The sequence below is a fragment of the Pinus tabuliformis genome, chromosome 6, assembly GCF_031772625.1.
Source record: "Pinus tabuliformis cultivar Carrire ecotype Pingquan chromosome 6, CPIR1, whole genome shotgun sequence".
NCBI lineage: Eukaryota > Viridiplantae > Streptophyta > Pinopsida > Pinales > Pinaceae > Pinus > Pinus tabuliformis.
The window spans coordinates 2106144293-2106168904 of record NC_142292.1 but is presented as its reverse complement, the minus strand read 5'-3'; positions in this window follow the sequence as shown (position 1 = coordinate 2106168904).

Here is a 24612-nt window from a genome sequence, read left to right as displayed (position 1 = left end):
GGATGGAGTGGTGAGAGGGTGTGGAAAGCTGGGTTGGCTTAAAGAAGGCTAAGACAATGGAGGAGCAAGAAGGTAGGGTTACGTGGGCAGAAGAATAATTGTGAGACGAGGAACCTAACTAGGAGATGGAGCAGCTGGCCTGGACGAAGCTTAGTTGGATGAGAGAGAGGTGGAGATGCCCTGCACGGTGTACACTTAACCGAATCAACTAAGTCCTGCACACAATCGAAATCTTAGCTAATTTAATCTAACTGTCAATGAAACAAAAGAACGACAGCTTTATTCATAAATAGAACCATGTACAGCCCTTAAGCAAAGAAACATTTCAAAATGTCTGAACGCATGACTAACTTCTACAAATGGAAACATTACACCAAAGATTGCATGGTCAAGAAAACTAGTGTTTTTGTTGGGCAGCACTATTTCTGCAATTCCAGCCCCTGATCCAATAAGGGAGAGGTGAAAATGAGAGTGTGGATAACCCTTTTTCTTGGAGATTTATCTATTATTATCCTACCAATCTATTCTACACATCTGAAGCAATCCTATTGATCAGCAGTGACCTATTTAACCAACACAACTAAATCTAGCTCAACAGAAACATGTTTCAAATGCATAAAAGGAAAATCATGATACATAAATAAAAGATAACAATACAAAGAAGGAGGCCCTAGGCTCTCAGGTTGGGCCCAACCCCAAGAGCTATGGCTCCTATAGAAAACTCAGAGCTGATATCAAATCTGACTGCTTCTCATTATCAAAAAATAATCATAAGTCAAGAGTTATGCCAACAATGGCTACAAGAGAACAAAATGGAGCTAGCAGCACTGTAGTGCAAAGTATGCAAGAGTTTCCAAAAGTCCCTCACGAAGGCTGAGGCCTTAACATTTATACACCACAAGGCCCTAGCTGGCCTCCTAAATCTATGGGACTTGGCTGCCCAAACTGTGAGTGAACAACTCTTTCCAAAAATCTGTTTGGATGCCTTCTAGATCCGGTTTTGGTGGCCTTTGGAGCTCAGAGTTGGGGGTGAAGATCCTGAGGGAGGCTATTTAATGCCATAGACAACCCCCCTACGAATCCTCAACCCAAGCTTGGCTGTCTCCTAGCCCATGACTGCTCGGTTTTGCTCCAACATGTGTCAAAAAACCTGAAATGAGCACATGTTAGCCACCTAGGAAGAGTGACTACCCTTATTCGTACAAATGACATAAACATACTAAAAAATAATGCATAAGTTATGAAAAATGAAGGATTGAACAAGGATAATTAGGCCAAATGAGCCCAAAATGTTACCAAATTTGGGGCTCATCATCACCCCCCTGCTAAAATGATTGCTCATCCCTGAGCAACTAGTCTAGCTCCTCGTCTTTCATTGCTTTAATCGCCACTCTCACATCCCAAGCTTCTGAAGTAGTGTCCTCCTCACTGTCATGGAACCCGGCCTTCCTTTCCACCTCTTCCCATTGCTTATGCTCTTCTTTTTCTGTGCTTCCTTCTACCAATCCCAAAAGAAAAGGTGGGCTTAGCTTGAGGCCGATCCAACTGGCCTGGAGGTTCTGCATGGACTTCTTGTAGAGAGGCACCTGTGCCAGGGCCTCCCTCATTCTAGTTGGAGTGTGATATTCCCTGATTTTGAGGCTGTGGGACAATGTGTTCCACCTACGGGTGCAAGCATGAACACAATTGTCCCCTAATAATCGCTCCATATCCTCGAAGTGTACTATAACCTGAGCCTGCTGATCCATGTATTTTAATAAAGCCTGAGAGTTGGTTGCTAGGTGCTGGTGGGTTGATATCAATGCGGTGGGGTCCCCTGGCTCTGCTCTAATCAGCAGTGGTTCATGTAACTCTCGGTTCATAACATCTTTGACCTCTGCCGCTCTCTTTTCTTCGTGGTTTAACCATGAGGTTAGTTCCATCAGCTGCATATCTCCCACGACTGTGTTGGGGTCCCATGAAGTTACATTTGGAAGGGCCAAATTATGGAGGTAGAACTCTGATAGCTTGGCCTTGTCCTCTGTTGAGCTGCTGTTGCATAAATTTGTGAACTGCTGGGGGTTTTGGATTTGGGAGATACCCCTCTGTGCTATTGCATTAATTTGGAATTACAGCCACTGGTCCCGTAGGTATAGGCCATAAGATTTGGCCGGCTGCCTACATTGCAGCGCATCCATAGCCCAACTGGCCATGCAGGCCAATTGTGCCTCCTTTTCTTGCACCTGCTGTTTGAGAGCTTGTATCTCTATGTTTGCTTGCAATTCTCTTTCCTATAGTTGCTGGTTTAGTTCCTCAAGATCAGCTTGCATTCCTTCTTTGCCTTGAGGTTCTGCTGTGGTGTCCTCTGATGCTGTGCCCCTTTCTTTCGTCTGTCCTTGTAGCTGTAGTTTGAGCTTCTCATTCTCTTCCTATAGAAATACTCGCTGGTAGTTTCCCAGATGTTTTGCCATAGCCAATTCTCTTCTTGCCTCCTTGAGTTGTTCCTCCAAGGGGCCTATATCTGCTACTCCTTTAGACTTAGCTATTCTCATCCATGTGTGGCTCCTCACTCTTTCTTCCTCCAGTGCAAAGAAAAGCGGCATTGTGAATTTCTGTGGAATGATTTTCCCGGCCTCCAATAGCTTAGATCCGGCTAGAGGATACCTGCACAAGCAAAATAACTACACATCAGATAGCAAAGAGCTTATAGCACAAAGGATCCATCATGCAACCACCGAAACAGTTGCATGCAGCAACAAAAAGCACCTCACAACAACCATTTGACTTCAGGTACGTGACTAAAACTCATTCCTCTAATTGCATGAATGTAATTCGGAAACAACATGAGCAATGAGATGGTTGGGATTACAAAAATCAGTGGCCAGCTAACTGGCCACCCTCATCCAGTTCAACATCACTCGGTGGGTGAATAAGACACGTGCACTCAGCCATCTCAGGAGGAAATTGGGAAACAAGTAATGGTGACTGTTTGACCTTCAACGTGATTGATGGAGTGATCACAAGTAGGAAATATGATGATTTGTGGCAGCACTTCCATCTGCATGGTCAACACATGTATTTGCCACCTCACCACAAATCACGCAGCAATTAAAGAAGGCTCGACTAAAACTCACAAACTGCTATTCATCTGCACTTGTCACATCCTGAACTGAAGTATGCACAAAACGATTAACTAGTCATCCTCCACCAGTTTCTCTACCTGTCTTCAAGATTCTGCTGCGTATCAGGCTTGCCCAGAGGCACAGGGGCACTCTACACGCATTTCTACAGGAAGACGTCCTACAGGAAAGTATAGCAAAGCCTTCTAGAGTAGAAAAGCCCGAGTTTTTCTTCATCAAATTTGGAGCTTGAAGAGAGATATGTAGCACAAGGGAAGAATATTTTGCAGCCTCATCATTTATTAGATGGACTAACAAAGGTATTGGGAGAGAATGATGAACTTCAAACGCTCAAAGATGGGCTATTTGGAGATGTGTTAAGGTCCACACAGGAGGCCATCATTCTTCCACCATGGATTGTTCTTGCAGTACGGCCAAGGCCTGGTGTGTGGGATTATGTCCGTGTCAATGTTGATGAACTTGCTGTTGAACAGCTTTCTGTGGCTGAATATTTGGAATTCAAGGAGCACCTTGTGGATGAAAGTGTCAAGGATAAATATGCATTGGAGCTAGACCTTGAGCCCTTCCATGAATCTTTTCCTCGCCCAACACGGCCATCTTCCATTGGTAGTGGAGTTCAATTTCTCAATCGGCATTTGTCCTCAAGATTATTCCATGATAGAGAAAGCATGCAGCCCTTGCTGGGTTTCCTTCGAGCACACAGCTACAGAGGCCAGAAGCTGATGCTGAATGAGAGAATACAAAGTTTGTCCAAGCTACGCTCAGTCTTGGTAAAGGCAGAGGAACATCTTAAAAAGTTCCCCAAGAATACACCATATACAGAGTTTGAGTACAAATTACAAGAAATGGGATTGGAAAAAGGATGGGGAGACAATGCAAAACATGTCTTGGATATGATTCATTTGCTCTTGGAGACTCTGCAGGCCCCTGATCCATCAACTTTAGAAACGTTTCTAGGAAGGATTCCTATGGTCTTTAATGTTGTGATTCTTTCACCTCAGGGTTATTTTGGCCAAGCATTTTTTTAGGAACAACAAGAAAGAAAAAGAAGGAAGAAACAGAGAGAGAAAAAAAAAAGTTTAATCCCTGGAAATTGTTGCAGGTTGCAGGAACACAATGCGGAAAGGGGGCCTCCCAACACAAGCAGAAGGGTCCCTACCAAGTTCCCAGGCATCCTCACATCCATCCCCTCCATGAACACTCATTTTTTTCAGGGTTCAGACACAATCTAGTCATGGTTCAACCTTCTACAGGAAGCTACAGGACTTTCTACAGGAAGTTCTGTATTTCTACCAGAAACATCCTGTAGAACCTTTGGGCAGGCCAGAATCGATTATGGAGAGGGATTTGAAGCTTGAAGTCTGTTGTGGAGGCATGCAACCACTCTTTTCTTCCATACTCCACTGGTTTCACCTCCTTTCACCACCATTGCCACCATCTGATTAAATATACTTGCACAATCATACCAAAGCTGAAAATTCTCTAGGAAAAGGAGCAGACAGTGGGAAGGAGCAGAGCGAAAAGCATGGTTTCATGACCGAGAAGAGGCCATCACTTCAGAAGCTTGGCATGATAGGGAGGCCACCAGGGCCATCAAAGACGAGGAGATAGATTGGTTGCTCAGAGGATGAGCAACACTTTCAGTAGGGGGGTGATGATGAGCCCCAAAAATGGATAATTATTTGGGCTCATTCAACCTCCTAATTCGACTTAATCCACCATTATCGTTAGTTTATTGCATTTTTTGATTATATTTATGCTAATAGAGTGAATTGGGTTAGTCATTATGCCAACAAGTCTAATGTGTGCTTTGTGTAGCCTTTTTGGTAAATTTGGAGACAAAATTGAAGGTTTTAATGAGCACTTGGCAGCCAAATTCGTGGGAGAACAAGGGAGAGGATTTGTAGGAAGGTGTCCCCTTCATTTATGGGCCCTTACCTTGAATTCTCCACCATTAGCTCGGAGTTCAAGGGCCACCAAATCAATTACCACAAGGGCAGCCAAGCAAGTCAAGTAGGACTGCTGTTAACTGCAAGTTTTGGGCAGCCGAGTCCCTAAAGTTTAGGAGGACTGTTGGGGTCCTCAATTTGTATAAATAAGAAGGCTTAGGGCCTCATTTTGGTTAGCCAGTAGTTAGTCATTTTTGTATTCATTTTGTAGTTCGATTTTTAGGCAGTAGATTAGCTTTGCTTTCAACACATTTTCAATTTCTCCTTGTGGACAGTTTTTGGAATGTAACATTTCTTTTGATCAATAAAGATGAATCCATCTTTGCACCAGCTCTAAATCTCTCTTAGGAGGCTGTAGCTCTTGGGGTTGTGCCCATCTCAAGTGCCCAATACCTCCTTTGTTTACTTTCATGTGTCTTTGCTGCATTCTTAGAATAAAATCTGTTATTTAGATTTAAACCTTGTTTTATTATTTAGGTTGTTTTTGATGAGTAAAATAGCTTTTCATGCTCAGATTTAGTTGATAGGTTGTTAACAGAAAAAGCTTCAAGAAAAGGGCCAGCAAAAATCTGTGGTTTCACCTCTCCCTCAGTGGGATAAAGAGTTGTGACTAGGATGACTTTGCTGCCCACAAAAACACTGATTTTGCTTTGCCATGCAATCACTAGTGTTTGATTTTCATGCGTAGAAGTTGGTTACAAGTTCAGAATTTCGTTTTCTTAGTTGCATGAGTTAAAATACATGGTTTCATTGCAGGTCACACTTCTGTTCATTCTCTTTACTGACAGCTAGCAAATTAGGTCAACGTAACTAGGTCTTTGAATTTACAAGTCTTTGTTGGTTCAGATTGGAAAAACGACTTGCAGAGCACCTGTACCACTCCTTCATCTGCTTATTCTCCATCAGCACCATCCACTCCACCCTCTACTTAGAATCCTTACCTCACGTTTGCCACATTTGCTCACATAACCCTAGTTTTTGTACATCATTGTTTCAGCCTTCTTTGAGCCAACTTAGCTATCTACACCTTCTCACCACTCCATCCACTAGTCCCTGGGCCACTTCAGACCCCTATCCTACCTCCATATCCATTCATGCATCTTCCCTCACTCACCCATCCTCCAAAATCCAATTTTTAAACATCCTGTAGAAATTTCTGAACATCCTGTAGAAATTCCTGAAACATCCTATAGAACCCCTGCAGACTTCCTGTAGAAGCTCACAAATGAGGTTTCTTGATAGCCAAACTTTGTGAAACTCTCTGGAAGGGTGTTAGGGACTCCTTAGACACTCTCTGAACCTTCCCAACCTCTTCCAAGCGTTTCTTCTCCTTGATCCACCCCTGCACAGTCAAAGAACAGTGAAAGCATATGCATGATGAAACTGACGACTTAATAAAAAATACAAAAAGATGTTTCCTTCAGATAGAGGTAGTCTAGACATATGTATTTTACCTTCATATAAGTAATGGCATCTCTTTCAGTAGTTTTCATTCTCTCCTTTGCATCAGTGGGACTAGCTGGTAGAATTAGGGTTTGCTAGCGTTTGCGTTTTCCTTTAGTATTTCAATCTCTTTTCGCAAATAGATTAGCTTCCTTCGAGTTAGCTTTCATCCATCAATTAAAAATCTTCTTCTAAGAGCTCATAGAAGTTGTCTTAAGCTCCTAGTGGACTTGTGCCAGCTGACCAAGTGACAGCTGCGGCAAGAGCTAGTACTTGTGCATACAGCACCGTCGCTTCCAAGTTTGTTACGAACTACCGGGTTGATAAAATTAAAGAAGGGAGTTCCAGGAGTTGCAAAATTATTGCTGCAATACTGGGGCCCACTAGCTGTGCTATAGGTTGCTATGGAAGTAGAGGGAGTTGCTCCGGAGGTTGCAGAGATACCAGTTGAAGTCCCCAAGTCACCACAGTTGCCTAGACCAAGGCCTACCCTGACCTATGATAGTGCGAAAAGTAAGAAAGGAAAGCAAGCCGTGACACCGTAGCTGGTGCACACGTCACCTAGGAGAAACCCACTGAAGGACAAGCCCACCGCGCAAGAAAAGGGAAAACCAATTAACCTAGAACCGAAGGAGGAGGAAATTGAGGATATCCCAATGGATGATGAGGATCTTGGGGTGGAAATGGAGGACGTTGAAGTTGAGGGGTCTGACCCCATTACTGAATTGCTTGAGTACGTCCCTCTACGCAGGGGAAGGACAAGGTGCATAAGGACATTGATGAGGGCAAGGTCACCTTTTACACACCTCTGCTGCTGGACCATATTGTTTTTGAAGGACCGCGCTTGGGGTGGATTCCACTGTTGAAATTGGAGGACTGGGACTTAGCTGACATTGAGTGATTCCCTCACTTGGCGACAGACCAACTAATGCACCACGTTTTCCATAAGACCACCGGGATGACCGCATTGGAGCCGCAGAAGTGGCTCAAAGGTGTGGATAAGGCAGGCCTGCTCAACCTGCTATGGGTGCTGCATTACAATCGCACACCCATTACCTTGCTAGTAATCAAGCAACTATTGTGCTTGGTACATGATGGGTGTCTGTAGCTGGAGGAGCCGATACCCATCACTGATATGTTGATCCATAGGATCACGCGACTGCCATATATAGGGGAGAATCTGGCCATAATTTTTGGTGGAAAGGCGGGCAAGCAAACCCTCATGGAAGCCATGAAGAAGAAGTTCAGATTAGTAAAGAAGCCATGTGACTATGTTATTACAAGTATTTCCGACCCTGTGGTCAAAGTGGCCACATAGATTTTGGCAGGGAAGGTCATGCAGAAGTGTTGCTCTGATGAAGCGCCAGTGCTCGTCGTGGCTCTAGCGGCCCAATGCATGGAGGGGGTTCAGTTTAATTGGGCGTGCTACCTATGCGGTGAATTCCTCGCAAACTGCTGTGAGTCGCAGGATCTCAGCAAGACCTTCCACTATGCATGGCTCTTGCTGTCCATCGTGCTGGTAGCCTGGGAGTTACCCGAAGAAATTTTTTTTCCCTCGGTCACACCGGACCTAACTGAGGTCGTGAAGTATGGTTCGTTGTGGGCAATGAAGGATTCTCAACGGATCAATGATAGCAAGATCTTTTGGATCTTGATGGAGATGAACGTGCACATGGCCATCAACCGCAAGACATGGTTGTCGCCTACTATCTTTGATAAACTGCAAGAGTACGTGGAATTAAAGAATGACTTCCACCATGTATCAATCAGGGCGTGGAAGAACCCTGAGTAGAAGTGGCATGAATTGCCCTACTTGGCAGCAGATGATGCGATCACTGTAGTTCTTGAGTGCTGGCCGAAAAAGTGGCATATTGCTTCAGACATGGTAGTGGGTTTGAAAAAGTCCACCACACATTGCAAAAAGGAGGAGGCCAAGCTCAAGATGGAGCAGCTCACTGAGAAAAGGAGAAAGAAGGCTGCTAAGGCAGATCGCGCTGCTATGCAGGAGACATGCGGACAAACAGGAGGAGAGGAGCATGGCACTAACAAACAAAAGTCGACCTCCCCAGAGGCAAAGGAAGAAGAGGATGATTAGACAGAGTAGGGAGGAGCGGACCTGTAGACGCTTCAGTTCTGTATCAAGAGTCCAAGAGGACAAGGAAAAGTAAGGTCGTGAAAGAAGTCCAAGGCCAACAAGATGTCTGTAGATCCGATCATCCTAACAGAGGGGGATCCGAATGACATTTGAGATACAGTGCAAGATGCCACCACGGAACTGCTACAACATTTTGAGCAGTAGCAACAACATGCGTTGGGGGAGATTTAGGTACATCTGTGAGAGCTGCAGATTCGAGCATCACAGACCAGCACGGAATCCATCAGTTTGGCCATTGGTACTTCAGAAGCCACCGAGATGCTGCACGCGAGGGACTCCCAAGACATAGTGTTGCCAAATGGAGCACTGACGACAAAGACCGAAGTTGAAAGGCCCGCTGTGAGTGCCCTCAAGGAAGTAGGACTGAACTTGGTAGTGCCTCCTAGTGAGGCCCTCCACCTACTACAGGATGGGGTGATCATGGAACTGAGGGCTCGTGAACAACGTGCTTTGCAAGTGATCAATGAGTAGAAGATTAATAATGCTCAGATGGCTGTACAACAAGATTATGCCATTGCCACTGCAAATGACGTGACCAACAAGAAAACACACATTTTCCAGGTCATGGAGGAAGCATGTTGAATGGTCCCGGAGTTGGCCATTCCTGAGGATGAGCTGGTAGATGTGCATGTTCATAAACTCGCTACGGAGGTGCGTGATGCCTACACAGAGTTGGCAAAGGTTCAACTGGAGCTGAACCTCCAAATTGCAGAGTTGTAGTTGAAGGCCTAGCCTTCGACTCCACCAGAAGTTAAGGAGAAGCACACGACTACTGTAACAGAGGTAATACCAACAGTAGAAAGTGCATTGGCGGACTTAAAACCTCTCTTTAAACAGTAATTTGAAGTACTAACCATCCTACAAGAAGACCCTACTCTGCAGAGGTTGGAAATAGAGGTGTGAGAGCTACAGAAGTGCTATGACAAGGTAAAAGGGACAACGCGTAATGTCGCCATCACATAGACACTCGTGAAGCTGCAGGAGGCCAAGAAATTGAAGGAACATGTGGATGCAGCTCAGCACAAAGAGGGAGTGCTGAAGGTGCACTTGAGGCCTTGGGTTGACAAGACGTACTTGATCACAACCTCAATTGAAGGCAAGATGACTAGTCTGCAGGAGACTCAGCAGAAGATTCAGGCTGACAGTGCAGGGCCAATGACAGAGCAGTTGGTCGAGGAGATAAAGCAGGTGACTACGCAGTGCACTGCCGAGGTAGTAATCGTACAGGTCGAACTGGGGGGTCTTCACACCAAGATCTTTGTGTCCGAAGAGTGACTCAAGGGCGAGTCACCATGTTTGTGTTGGGGGCCTGTTAGTAACGGGTTCCCCCAAGAGTCAGTTTTGGGGCTAAAAGCCCATGTTTTGGGGCAGAAAGCCCAAATTTTCTAATAAAGATGTAAAGTCTCTGCATTTTGTGGTCGCAAAGCACAAAGATGTCAAGAGTCCTAAAGGGTTGTCTGCCCCTATTTTGTAAAGTCTCATGTCGGTTGTAAATATCTACCCATGGTCCACTGACCATGGGATTGTATAAAAAGGGAGTCTTAGAAGAGTCTAAGGCAAGTTAGTGGAAGTAAGAAAGGAAGAGTTTGTGGGTAAGAAGTTCTAAGTGTTCTCAGGTCTTAGTGTAGGTAGAGGCTCTACAGCTGAGTGCACAGAGGCCTAGGGTGGAAGTTCGCAGCTGAGTGCGCGGACCCCTACAACTATGTGCGCAGGGCGGATAAAGTCTATACTGAACTTGAGATATCAATAAAGAGAAGTATTCTACAATCACTATGTATTTTGTCTCTCTTTAATGCATCTGATTATATTATGTTACGATATGGGTTTACATTATAATGCTTATTTGATGTGTGAATGTATTTGATTATAACTGTTAATTGAATGCAAGCAAGAATATAGGTTTATACAAAGATAACTATAAATGCATGGTAGAGTAGGTAAATACTTAAGAAAACTTGGGAACTTATATAGTAACGTGGTCATAGAGGTGCGTAAGTGCCTGGGCCTCTGGTTAGGGCTACGCAAAGATCAGTTGGGTACCTTCATGGGGGTACTGAAGGACGGAAGAGAAGGAACATCGATAATCCCTAAAGTCTTATCGATATGCATGAATGCAGGATCAGGAAGTATAGATCGACATCATGACCATCTCAGGGTGCAGAAACTTGGTTCCTGCATCCCCCCATACTGCTTCGGGTGAGACTTCAGTCCGCGCTCCATGGGCTGATGCCGAAGGGGCCAGTAGTGTAGGGGTTTGGTTGGCTAACTAACGTTGAACCTGGGTCAGGGCCCATCAAGCCAACACATTCAGACACCACCAAATTTGCAACAATCTCCCCCTTTACCATTGATGGCAACACCATAATCTCCCCTTCAGGATACACATGGTATTATTCGATGCCCTAGTAATCTTCTCCCCCTTTGGCATCAATGGCAAGGAATACTTTCTGAATCCTCCACTTGAACCATTGCAATCTACTCTTCCATGGCTTCCACATGCTGGGTAGCTTCCACCACCTACTAAAATGAAGTCATTTGGAGAGAAGAGTTACAACTCCTATATGATGCCTGAGATATTCAAATGGTTCTCTTACCAGTGGATTAGCAAAGATATCTACAAGTTTCTCTTTAGTGCCCACATATTCAAGTCTGACAATATTGGTTGCAACTTGTTCGTTCAAGAAATGGAACTTGATAGGAATATGCTTAGTCTTTGAATGCATGAATGGATTTTTGGAGATGTTGATGGCACTTGTGTTGTCACACATTATTGGAATAAGATCATTCGGCTCTACTTGAATATATTTTAAATTCTGCTTCATCCATAGAATCTACGTACAATAGGTAGCAGAAAAATATACTCTACTTCAACAGTCGATAAAGAAATGGAGGCTTGTTTCTTGTTGACCCATGACACCAAGCATTTTCCTAGGAAGAAATCTGCACTATAGGTGCTTTTCCTGTCATCAAGACTGCCATCCCAATTTGCATCAGTGTAGGCTTTCAACTTAAACTCTTCGCTCTTAGAAAACCACAATCCATATTCTTCTATTCCTTGAATATATTTAAAAGTTCTTTTCACAACAACAACATGACTTTCAGACAGGAAAGCCTGAAATATAGCCACAAGACCCACAACTTGCATGCTGTCTAGCCTCAAAGTTGTAAGATACAACAAGCTTCCTATCATGGATCTGTATTCAGTCTAATTTACTAGTGGTATCCCATATTCTTTGCACAACTTGTAGCTTGTAGTCATAGGTGTGCTTACTGGCTTGCAATCTTCTAGCCCAAATTTATTCATAGTTTCTTTGAGATATTTGGATTGGGATATAAACACTCCTTGTGGAGACTGAGAAATTTGCAAACCCGAGAAGAAGCATGACTCTCCGATCATAGAAATTTCAAACTCTCTTTGCATACATTTTACAAATTTATTCCCCAATTGTTCTATGTCGCTGCCAAATGTTATCCTTGTTGCCTTGTCTCAAAGACTTCTGCAAATCTAACTAACTTATACATCCATTAAAATCGTTCTATTGCGTCATCAAAACACAACATATTGTAACTTACATAGGTAGAATGTTACGATATTGTAGTCTCTAATATCCTTGGCCCCATTTGCCTTTAGCTCATTTAGTATTTCCTTTCTCATAGAACTGATACCTGTGATCGTTGGCTTACGTTGTATCAGAGCCCTTACGTATCGTAACTTCAACAAACATAATGTTACGATATTACTCAGTCTGATATCCTTAGCTCCCTTTGTTTAGCCCTTGGTCCCTTTAAGCTCCATATGACCATGTGCTCGGAAATATCAGAGCCCCCGTGTATCGTAACTTCTCAACCACCATTTTCACAAGAGATAATATGGCTATCCTCCAATATTCCATCCTCTGATATTATGACATCACTATCCATTTCACTTTCTCATACCCATTGAAATGTCACCACATGTCCTTCCGATAATAGAGAAAGAGTCTCGATCAGCCTTGGTTCTGCATCAAATCCTTATGAATTTGGCTTAGCTTTCCTCGATGTTTTTAACAATATCGACCCTGCTGGATATTGTAACTTGTTAAAATACTGTCGTTAAGAAGTTTCGGTATTCTAATGTGCAGACCTCCAATATAATCGGCTCTGATGCGGCTTGATCTAATGCTTCGATATTATAGTCTCCAAGATTTCGGTATTAGGTCCCGATGGGCTCCAACCTCCAATATTTCAACCTTCTTAGGACTTCAAGTCCATGAACTTCGACATACCATATCTTTTGATCCATTAGTCCATTTTTAGACTTCCACATACCGTTGGAAATATCTTCCATAGAAATTTCCAATGGTGGGGGGTATGATATAAGATTTGATCCCATCTGCCACCTCTAGGATGGATGAAAACTCTTTTCCACTCTTTGCTCCTTGACTCTTCTTCTTCTTCTTGGAACGTTGAACTCTCAACCACCATAGTCATCGTTTTACGGCTTCTCCAGTAAGCCTGCTACTATGATGATTATCTACATAACACCTTCAACAACCATGGGATTCCATTTGGAGCATCAATGTAGTCATCATTTTAAGGCTTCTCCAATAAGATTGATATTGTGATGATTCTCTACAGAGTACAACAACAACCATGGGAGTCCTCCTTGGCCATTACTACCTGCGTCCGTTGCGACAAGAATCCATGCTAGTTTGGTTGACATCAATGCCAACACTAACACAACCTCTAGTCATTCTGTTGGGAACGAGTTCCTGCAAGAGTCAGTTTTGGGGCTAAAATCCCATGTTTTGGGGCAAAAATCCCAAATTTTGTAATAAAGATGTAAAGTCTTTGCATTTTGTGGTCGCGGAGTGTGAAGATGTCAAGAGTCATAAAGGGTTGTCTGCCCTTGTTTTGTAAAGTCTCATGTCAGCTGTAAAGATCTACCCATGGTACATGGAACATGGGATTTTATAAAAAGGGAGTCTTAGAAGAGTCTAAGTCAAGTTAGTGGAAGTAAGAAAGGAAGAGTTTGTGGGTAAGAAGTTCTAAGTGTTCTTGGGTCTTAGCGTAAGTAGAGGCTCTGCAGCTGAGTGCGTAGAGGCTTAGGGTGGAAGTCCGCAGTTGAGTGTGGGGACCCTTGCAGTTGTGTGCACACAACAGATAGAGTCTGTACTGAACTTGAGATATCAATAAAGAGAAGTATTCTACAATCACTATGTATTTTGTCTCTCTTTAATGCATATGATTATATTATGTTACGATCTGGGTTTACATTATAATGCTTATTTGATACGCGAAAGTATTTGATTATAAATGTTAATTGAATGTAAGCAAGAATATAGGTTTACGCAAAGATAACTGTAAATGCATGTTAGAGTAGGTAAATACTTAAGATAACTTGGGAACTTATATAGTAACATGGTCATAGATGTGAGTAAGTTCCTGGACCTTTGGTTAGGGCTGCGGGAAGATCAGTTGGGTACCTCTGTGGAGGTACTAAAGGATGGAAGAGAAGGAACATTGATAAGCCCTAGAGGCTTATTGATACGCATGAAGGCAGGGTCAGGAGGTAGAGATTGACATCACGACCATCTCAAGGTGTGGAAACTTGGTTCCTGCATCCCCCCATATTGCTTCGGGTGAGACTTCGGTCTGCGCTCCGCAGGCTGATGCCAAAGGGGACGATAGTGTAGGGATTTTCTTGGCTGACTAACGTTGAACTTGGGTTAGTGCTCATCATGCCAACAAATGTTTCCGTTGCCAAGACCAAGATTTGCATGAGAGATGTGTGATGTCATATCATTGGAATCTAACTAAGAAAGAAGTCGAAACCTGGTTGAGTAGAAAGATCCATGAATTCGCAGTGCAAGAAAACAAGAATCCGCGATTGACGAAAGAACAATGGTTTGATAGATACCTGTACACAAAAATATACAAAATCTTCTTCTGTTCCTTCCTGGTTGAGTTATATGAGTGGATCACGAAGTTGACAGATGGCCAAGGAAGGTGGAGGCTTGACAATCCGATTGTTTGGACACTAGAGCTAGTAAGGAGGTTGGAAGCTTCTGAAGATAAGATCACACGCGATGTTGACCATTGTCTCGACCACATCATAGGAGGATTTGTGACAGAGTTCGCAGTTGATACCTCTGTCAGTTACAACGAAGCAAAGCACTGCTTCTTTAAAGGACCGTGAGGTAAGTATTTAAAATCGCTAAATACTTGGATTAAGATGCTCTTGTGTGAACAACGGGTTATGCGGTTACCTTGATGTTTGGAGCTTCACGAAGTGGAAAGCCTTTCAGGGATGGAGGAAGAAAGGGCCCTGAATATAGCCCACTTATTGCACCTCCATTGAGTGATGACGAGGGAGTAGCATAGGCTTCTCCATGAAGTGCAATTCAGTTGATAAAACAGGGGTTCCCATGAATACCACATCCACCCACACCACCTCCATCTTCACCACTATCACCTGCGACCTCACCCACACCACCACCACCTCCACCGCAGTTTAGTATGGTGAATTCAGTAAAAATGATGTTGTTTAAAGGCTTGGGAAATGAGGACCCAGACCAATTTTGGTTCATCATAAAGGCTGTATGGGAAACTCAAGGCATCACAAATGATCACATGAAGAAGGTGACATTGGTTAGTGCTTTGCAGGATCGTGCACTAACCTGGTACATCAAGTACTCTAATGATAACCAGGTAGCTATGTTGGCAGAGATCCAGACTGCGTTGAATAAAGAATTCAGTAGGCCTAAGTCTGAAGCGTAATCGATTGTGGGATTCAAGGAAATCGTGATGAAACTAGGTGAGAACCCTTGGGAGTTGGATTAGAGATTGAAGTGTAAAATCAACGAAGCTAATGTGAATTTAACAGATGGTCAACAACACAAATGGTTCGTGGCTTTGCTCTTGCCTCACCTAAGGGTTGCGCTGTCACAACAAAAGATTATGACTCAGGTAGAAGTCTTGGAGATTGCAACGAGATTGCATGAAACACCAATGTAAGATCTGAATCTGGGGGTTCAATAGATTCATGTGCAGTTGCAAAACCATTGTCTGAAAATGCAAAGCTTGAAGCAGGATAGAATAGCTCGTCTAGAGGCGCACAAAGAAGTTTGGTGCATAAAATGCAAGGGTCAGGGGCATGACAAGGATCATTGCCCAGTCTTGGTGAACTAAGTTGTAGCAGGAGGACCAATTCCTCTACAACCGGAGGTCACAACAGGGCCAAGTTCAGGGTCTATGCTATGGTGCGGTATATGCTAGGTGGCTGGGAAACATGCGACCGACAATTTCCATTTGCTGCAGAAATTCGTGTAGACACTGCAACAAATCTTTTACAATTTTTGTTAATTAGTAGGCCATGACGAGCACAATTGTCAAAGTTACGCCTTGATGATGGACAGGATACCTGAATACAAAGTGCAGACAGAAACACAACCTTCAAACCAAGGCGTTGGGGGAACGCGAGGTGAGTATCAGGGGCACATCTAGGGCCGAGGTGGAGGAGGGCTTAGGAGAGGCCGAGGATAGCTGATTTGTTACAATTGCAGAGGCCCACGAAACTATGCAAGGGATTGTCTGAATCTGACATGATTTTCATGTCGCTACTATACTCAGTTTGAGCATGTGATTAAGGATTTCCCAATATTATTGGCTAAGATTCACGAAAAGGGGGTGCAGCCTCTGCATCTGACACAAAACCTCCAGATTATGAGGGCTGAGCCCCGCGAGGAAGACCCTAAGGTAAACATTATGCTGCGAAGTGAAACTACAACCCGAGGGGGGGTAAAGGCAAGCAACGTGCAGACGGCGAATGGGTCCGAAAAGCACCAAAAAAGGAGACTGGGTTTGATCTAGAGTGTGCAAAAGAAACATTGATGGAAGCAAAGAAAAGCTTCGTTGAGTCCTCTACCTCAGGAAGTCGGGAGAAACCAGCAGAAGAAATGGACCCATCTGTGATTACCACATTCTTGGAGACCTGCATGAAGTTGCTCCATGATAGTAAGGTTGTGAAGGGCCTGTAGGAACTGATCAATCAGTGCACTGGTAAGGATGGTGCTACTGGTGAACCATGCGTGGTCAAGAAGCTTGGCAAGCATAAGGCAAGGACTGGGTGTGAAATGAGACTCACCGCGCAGATAGGGGAATATGAGATGGACCAAGTTATCCTAGATCTGGGGTCCGACGTGAATGTTTTGCCAAAACAGACTTGGGAAAGAATGGGGAGACCTGTGCTCCAGTGGTCTCTGATACAGTTAAGAATGGTGAATCAATAAAAAATTATCCCAATGGGGAGGCTGCAAGGGGTCACAATTGACATCGAGGGCGCAAGCACATTGGTGGATTTTTAGGTAATAGAGATTGTGGATGATAGAAATCCCTACCCTGCGCTCCTTGGAATTGATTGGGCCATTGACATGAATGGGGTAATCAACCTAAAGAAGCAGAAGATGATATTTGAAAAGAAGTCGCTCTGCGTAGTGGTGCTGCTGGATCCCACGAAGGGACCACGCTATACAGAACCAGTCAGAGATTATGAAAGCGATGACGATCTGGACTAGATTTACCAGATAACAATGCGAGACCAGGATTCGGTGAATTCGATAGCAGACAGACGTCTTGCATGGGACCACGAAAGCTCCTACATGTCATATTCAGATGAAGAATTGGAGCACTGGCAGAATCGGCTGCATGAAGTATCTATGCTGCGTTGTAATATGACGACCAAGTCGTTGTGATGTGTGTCATCCGAAGTTAGGGATCTGCCTAATTATGATGGGATAACTGATGTTCATTGCTTTTTGGATGCATTTGAAAGAGAAGTGCTAGAGAAACATCACTTCTAGGCCTTGGACTGGGTACTGCACGCTATGCCTGCAAGATGGTGGGGTACGCACAAGGATAGTTTTGGTGATTTGCGTGACTATAGGAGGACAATGAGAATACATTTTGGGCAGCCAAAAGTGTGGATGACAGATAAGTATGATGGAAGGGATGACCCACATGATCACTTGGCCAAATGGACTAAGGCTTATGGAGCGGAGCCTCAACCTGAATGGGTGCATCTTTTTTTTCATACCCTGGGCGTCATAGCAATGAATTGGTACTTGGAAACTGAGCTCTGCCATGGCATTGAAGAATGAGACATCTTGCGCCAGAGATTTTTAATGAAGTTCAACTTTGAGGATGGGTTTAACTGTATTGACATGGCGCTACAGGAGGTTAAAGCGGAAATCTTTAGGATACCGCAAGATCCTTTGGACTTGATCCAACCTGATTGGACTACCCAGGTGAGCCACGAACTGGAATGCTATAACATGACCACTTTAAAAGAAGACGAGGATCCCCAAAAAATTAATATTCCAGAAACTGAAGGTCACTGTGAGGTTGAAGGTCTGCAAATAGAGGATCTTGACATAACTGCGCCACTAAAAACTAGGCATGTCAACATTGGCACAAAGGCAGAACAAAAATTTGCAAATATTGGGGACTATTGGGATGATGCGACAGTAGACAAGGTCATTGAGCTCCTCCACGATTATTAGGATTTGTTCCCCATGAAGTTTTTTGATTTAAAAGGGATAATAGGAGACCTGGGTGTCATGAAGATCACCCTGAAACCAGATGCAAAGCCTGTAAAATAAAGACCTTACCGCCTTAATCCTAAGTATACGGAAAGGGTTTGCGCTGAGTTAGATAAGGTGCTCACTGCAGGAATTATTGAACCAGTGGAAGAATCTGATTGGTTAAGCCCGATATTGGTTCAAGAAAAAAAATAGAAAGAAGAAATAAGGATATGTGTGGATCTCAGGAAGCTGAATGATGCTTGCGTGCATGATCCCTTCTCGACCCTGTTCACTGAAGAGGTCCTGGATAATGGGGGCAGCCAAGAAGCATACTCTTTCACTAATGGGTTCTCTGGGTACCATCAGAACAAAATCACGCCTGAGGATAGAAGCAAGATGACCTTCGTGACTGAGTGGGGATGTTTTCTGTACACTGTAATGCCTTTTGGGTTGAAGAATGTGCCAACAATGTTTTCATGCGTAGTGTTAACGCTTGAATTTGCCCCAGGCTGAGGAAGGCAAAACTCAAGGCAACATCAAACCACGCTCAACCTCGTAGCTAGCCCTACGAGGACAGGAGAGGGCTCTCTCTGGGTCAATCTCGGAAAAATATAATCAATGAGGCTCGAGATGACTAAAATTGTAACTAATCTTAGGCTAGGTATTAAGTGCAGAGGTTTAAAGGTGATTTTTTGGGGTTTTTGTTGAATCAAAGGGAAAGGCAATTTTGGGTGCGGGGATGAGACACAGTTTTTGCAGAGGTCTGATTGGAGCAAGGTAGGCAATTGTTTGATGCCTTAAAAGCTAATGAGGTGAGTAGATCAGACAGGTGAGGAGCTAAGGAGAGCAAGGAAACCTCAAGAATTCTCCTTAAACAGATGAAAACATAGGAGATCAAACAAACTTAAAGGCAGAGCATTACAGATTATGAATTCTACCTTAACACTTCATTTGTTCAATTGCAGAAGATGAGAGAAGGAAAATGATACACATAACAACTTACAAGTACTGAAAGAAGCACACCATCAAGACATAAAGCCACATGAATTCCAAACAGTGCTGCAAAACCCTGGTCTTTCCCTTGCCAAAATGCTGAAGTAAAATGTATAATAGAGTCTCAAAACCTTTTCCCCAAGAGTCCAACCATGAAAATGACTAAGAAAATACATAATATAGGCAAGCCAACCCATTCCCTTGCCTCTAGGGGTCGAGCTCATCATCCTAGGAGCTGTTTCAACCAATTCTAAACAAAGCACTACAATCTGGGCAGTCAAAACAACTTGCCTCTATAAGGTAGGAAACTGATTCATTCATTTAATTTTCACTTTTTAGTGAATGAATCTTCTAGAACAAGTAATAAAGTGCCAAAATTACATCATGTTTCATTAATTACATCAAGAGGAGTGAAAAAATCACATCACAAGTCAAAACTGGTCAAACTGGCTTCGTTTCCTGAGCTGAAGATGAAAATTGTGCCAAAAAACCCTGTGTGCCGCGCGCCTGAGCCCTATGCGCCGCGCGCCTTTCCACCTATTTTTGGGGCACTTCCCGACATCCAAATTGAGCTCAGGTTGGCTTTTTGGAAATCCCTGGATGTCTACTTTCCAACCCAAGTGAAATTTTCCAATTTGGTGTCCATTTGCCCCTCCAAAAGTGCATTCTCCCGGAAGTACTTCCTGCTGGTGCAAAAGGTGGTAGAAAGGTGATTTTCATGGTGTTTTTGAGCCTTTTGGTCACCTAGAACTTGATGAAATGCTTTGGCCATAGCTTAGCATGTATATTTCATCATGAAAAATCCAACACTACAAGCCATTTGTGATTTGGACTTATGGGTCGCGCGCGCGCTAAGCGTTGAGCCAAAAAACCTGTTTTTAGGACAAAATTTTCAAAAATGACAAAAATTTCTCCGAATTTACTCAAATTCGGAGTAAAGACCCTCTATCATGTATTGTGCCCCGCTAATGAAGCCTCGGCCAAAATTTGGAGTGGATCGGGCTTTTTCCACCGTTTTAGTGCCTTGCTCAATCGCCTCTTAAGGATCTTCATTTTTGCTTTGCAAACATGCATGCGAGCCCAATAGTGAGTTTTCATATGACGAAGCATGTCCTTGTCTCTGTTTTCCTTCGCCAACAAATTCTCCAAATGAGTGTTCACCCGGATGAGCATAGACTCTCGATCAATCGGTGTCAAATCACCGGGTCTCTTTCGGGCCAATTCTCGGTCTTCCCAGATTTGCCGTAGCTCATAAAGTGTATGTTCATCTTCCAGCTGTTTTTTGCGCTGCTCCTGCCTGAGATATTCAAATGGTTCTTTTGCCAGTGGCTTAGTAAAGATATCTGCAAGTTTCTCTTTAGTGGCCACATATTCAAGTTTGACAATATTGGTTGCAACTTGTTCCCTCAAGAAATGGAACTTGATAGGAATATGCTTAGTCTTTGAATGCATGAATGGATTTTTGGAGATGTTGATGGCACTTGTGTTGTCACACATTATTGGAATAGGATCATTCGACTCTACCTGAATATCTTTTAAATTTTGCTTCATCCATAGAATCTACGTACAATAGGTAGCAAAAAAAATATACTCTACTTTAGCAGTCAATAAAGAAATAGAGGCTTGTTTCTTGCTAACCCATGACACCAAGCATTTTCCTAGGAAGAAATCTGCACCAAAGGTGCTTTTCCTGTCATCAAGACTGCCATCCCAATCTGCATCAGTGTAGGCTTTCAACTTAAACTCTTCGCTCTTAGAAAACCACAGTCCATATTCTTCTGTTCCTTGAATATATTTAAAAATTCTTTTGACAACAACAACATGAATTTCACGCGGGAAAGCCTGAAATATAGCCACAAGACCCACAACTTGCATGATGTCTGGCCTCAAAGCTGTAAGATACAACAAGCTTCCTATCATGGATCTGTATTCAATATGATTTACTAGTGGTATTGCATATTCTTTGCACAACTTGTAGCTTGTAGTCATAGGTGTGCTTACTGGCTTGCAATCTTCTAGCCCAAATTTATTTAGAGTTTCCTTGAGATATTTGGATTGGGATATAAACACTCCTTGTGGAGACTGAGCAATTTGAAAACCCGGGAAGAAGGACGACTCTTCGATCATAGACATTTCAAACTCTCTTTGCATACATTTTGAAAATTGATGCCCCAATTGTTCCATGTCACTGCCAAATATTATATCATCCACATACACAACTATGATTAGTAGATGGTTGCCTTCAGACTTTACATATATGTTATTGTCAACCATGCATTTCGTAAAGCCTTTTTGCTGAAGGTATTTATCTAGCCTTTTGCACCAAGCTTTGGGAGCCTTTTTCAATCTATACATAGCCTTCTTCAATTTTCATATGAAACCTTCATTTGTGGAGAGTATAACTCCTTCTAGCTATTCAATGTAAACTTCTTCTTCTAAATATCCATTGAGAAATGTAGAATTCACATCCATCTAATACACCTTGATGTTTTTATGGGTGGCAAGAGCAAGAAGATCCTTATAGCTTCCAACCATGCTACTGGTGTGAAGGTTTCCTCAAAATATACCCTTTCTATTTGGGCATACCCTTTGCAGACCAATCGAGATTTGTTCCTGATTACTTCACCCTACTCCTTCAGCTTGTTTTTGAAAACCTTTTTTTTCGAGGAGAAAATTCGTAATTTTCATTAATAAGAAGATTTAGAAGATTACATGTTGTAGATGCATGAAGCATATATAGAAATGTGGACAGAGCCACTACAAAACAATACTCCCATAGAAGTATCCAAAAAGCCCTTAGAAAGGGCAGCAAACAATAGGAATGAGAAACCCAGCAAATCTGCAACAAAACAGACCCGGACAGGATACCCAAATCTATTACAAAATAGCAAATAGCAGCAGAGGTACAACACCTAGCGGCACCATAGCCCTGCAAAAAGAAAGAAGCTCCTGTGGAAGGAAGTAGAAACAGTAGTTCTAGATCAGGCTGCCCAAAAAAGAAGGAGAGGCACGAAATGAGGAAGAGAGCTGCCAGGGTAGCCCTCCTTCCCCACCCCCTCAAAAACTCTCCTCTAGGAAAAGACCAAACGAGAGAAGGAAAACTACCCCAAAAATCCACAGCAGCCAGCAAAAAAACCAGTGAAACCAGCCATTGATGCGGCACGAAACAGTGCAGAGAAAGATCCTCCACATCCCTGTTCCCTCAATGCTCCAACATGATAGCCAGCGAAAACCAAACCAAAACCCACTGCCGCTGCATAGGAAGATCAGTGCAGAGGTGAGGAAATGGGGGTAGAGGCAACAAGGAAGCCACCTCACCCCCGCCCAGAATGGAAAATAGGTTCAGAACCCAAACACCCGTGTCGCTGCCAAGTTCTGTGGGTCTTGGACGGTGCTGCGGCATCGACGGAGGAACCCCTGATCTGCGACGCCTCGCTCCCGAAATCCTACCGCCGCTCTTCCAAACCAGCGCGAAGTCCTCAAGTTCTTTCAATAGCTCTCCACTCCTAAGACCTATATGTTACAAGAGCGATGATTCTGAATTCTACAAACAAATAATTTGGGAAAATATAGCTTGTTTTTGAAAACCTATTTGGTTCCAATAACATTTTTCTCTGTAGGCATTAGAACAAGCTCCCAAGCGTCATTCTTTTCAATCTGGTTAAGTTCTTCATTCATAGCTTTCAACCAGAACTTGTCTTCACTTACTTGGCTGAGATTCTTGAGTTCTATCTGTGATAAAAAATCCAGACTTGAATAACCTGTATTGCCAACAAGTTTTCTCCTGGTTTGGACACCATGTCTTTGATCTCCAAGTATCTGACTCTCATGATGTTCTTTCGGTACATACTTGGAAGGTGTCTTTGACCTTGGAGCTGTGCCTGCTTCCTCACCTTCACTATTTGAATCTGTTTCCTCTAGATTTGCGGACCTTATATCTGAATTTTCTTCATCATATGAGTTCATATTTCTTTTAGAGGACTCAGGTTGTGAATCTATTTCATCTACTATCACTTCAATGTAATCCTCAATCTTCTTTGTCTGCTTGTTGTAACACTTATATCCTTTACTTTGAGTAGAGTACCCAAGAAATATTCCTTCATTAGTACGAGAGTAAAAATTTCCAGGATTCTTATCATTCCTTTTCATGAAGCACTTGCTTCCAAACACCTTGAGATGTTTAACTGATGCAGATATTCCCTTACATAACTCATAGGGAGTTTTATTACTGTTAGGCCTGAGTTGAGTTCTGTTTGACAGATACACTGTTTCTTGTGCTACTTCTCCCCAGAAGATGTGAGACACACCTGATTCATCCAACATTTCTCTGGCCATTTCCTGGATTGTTTTGTTCTTCCTCTCTGCCACTCCATTCTACTGTGGAGTTCTAGCCACTAAGTGCTGCCTCTTAATGACATGCTCTTCATAAAATTCCTCAAACTCTCTTGAGGTGTAATCTCCTCCTCTGTCTGATCTTAAGCATTTTATCTTCAATTCTTTCTCATTTTCTAATCGAGCTTTAAATTTTTTGAAATGCTTTAATTCTTTTGACTTTTCTTTTAAGAGCACAATCCAAGCAGCTCTGGTAAAGTCATCAATGAGCAGCATAAAATGCCTTTCTCCTTTTGGGGTTTTTTATCTAGTTGGTCCACAAATATCTGTGTGAATGGGCTCCAAAGGTTTGGATGAGGAGAACTAATTTGACTTGAAATGAGTCCTCGTCTGCTTTCCAAACGAACATGACTTGCAAATTCAGTTATAAGGCCTTGATAGTCTTGGTAATCCTATCACGACGCCCATATTTCTAACTTTTATCAAACTGCCAAAATTTGTATGCCCAAGCCTCTTGTTCCATAACCATGCTTAATTCGGTTTGCTTAAATAGAATTTAACCCTAGAATCGTTAAAAACATATACATTATTGTGGGTTTTGACTGCTTTTCCCACCAGTTTTCCATTCTTCATGTTGCAGATCTTATAGTCTTTAAATTGAAAGGTCACATCATCGCCATTATCACACATTTGGCTAACACTAAACAGATTGTGCTTGAGACCTTAGACATATAGCACATTTTGTGCTTCAATTTTTTATGAAAACTGACTATGCCTTTACCCTTGATTCTTGCTAGAGCATTGTTTCCAAAGGTGACATTATTTCCTCTATCATTTTATTTCAGTGCAATTTTTTTTTTTTTATCCCCAGTTATATGTTTGGAATAACCACTATTCACATACCATTTTTTTTCTTGATTATGAGCTGATAAAGCAAGTCCACACTACATGCTCCTTTTAGTCTTTCATTTCCAGCTCCTTTATCTTGTTGGATAGCTGACTGTCTATAATTTTGAGACTTAGACTAGTATTCAAACATGCTTCTACACTCACTTGCTTTG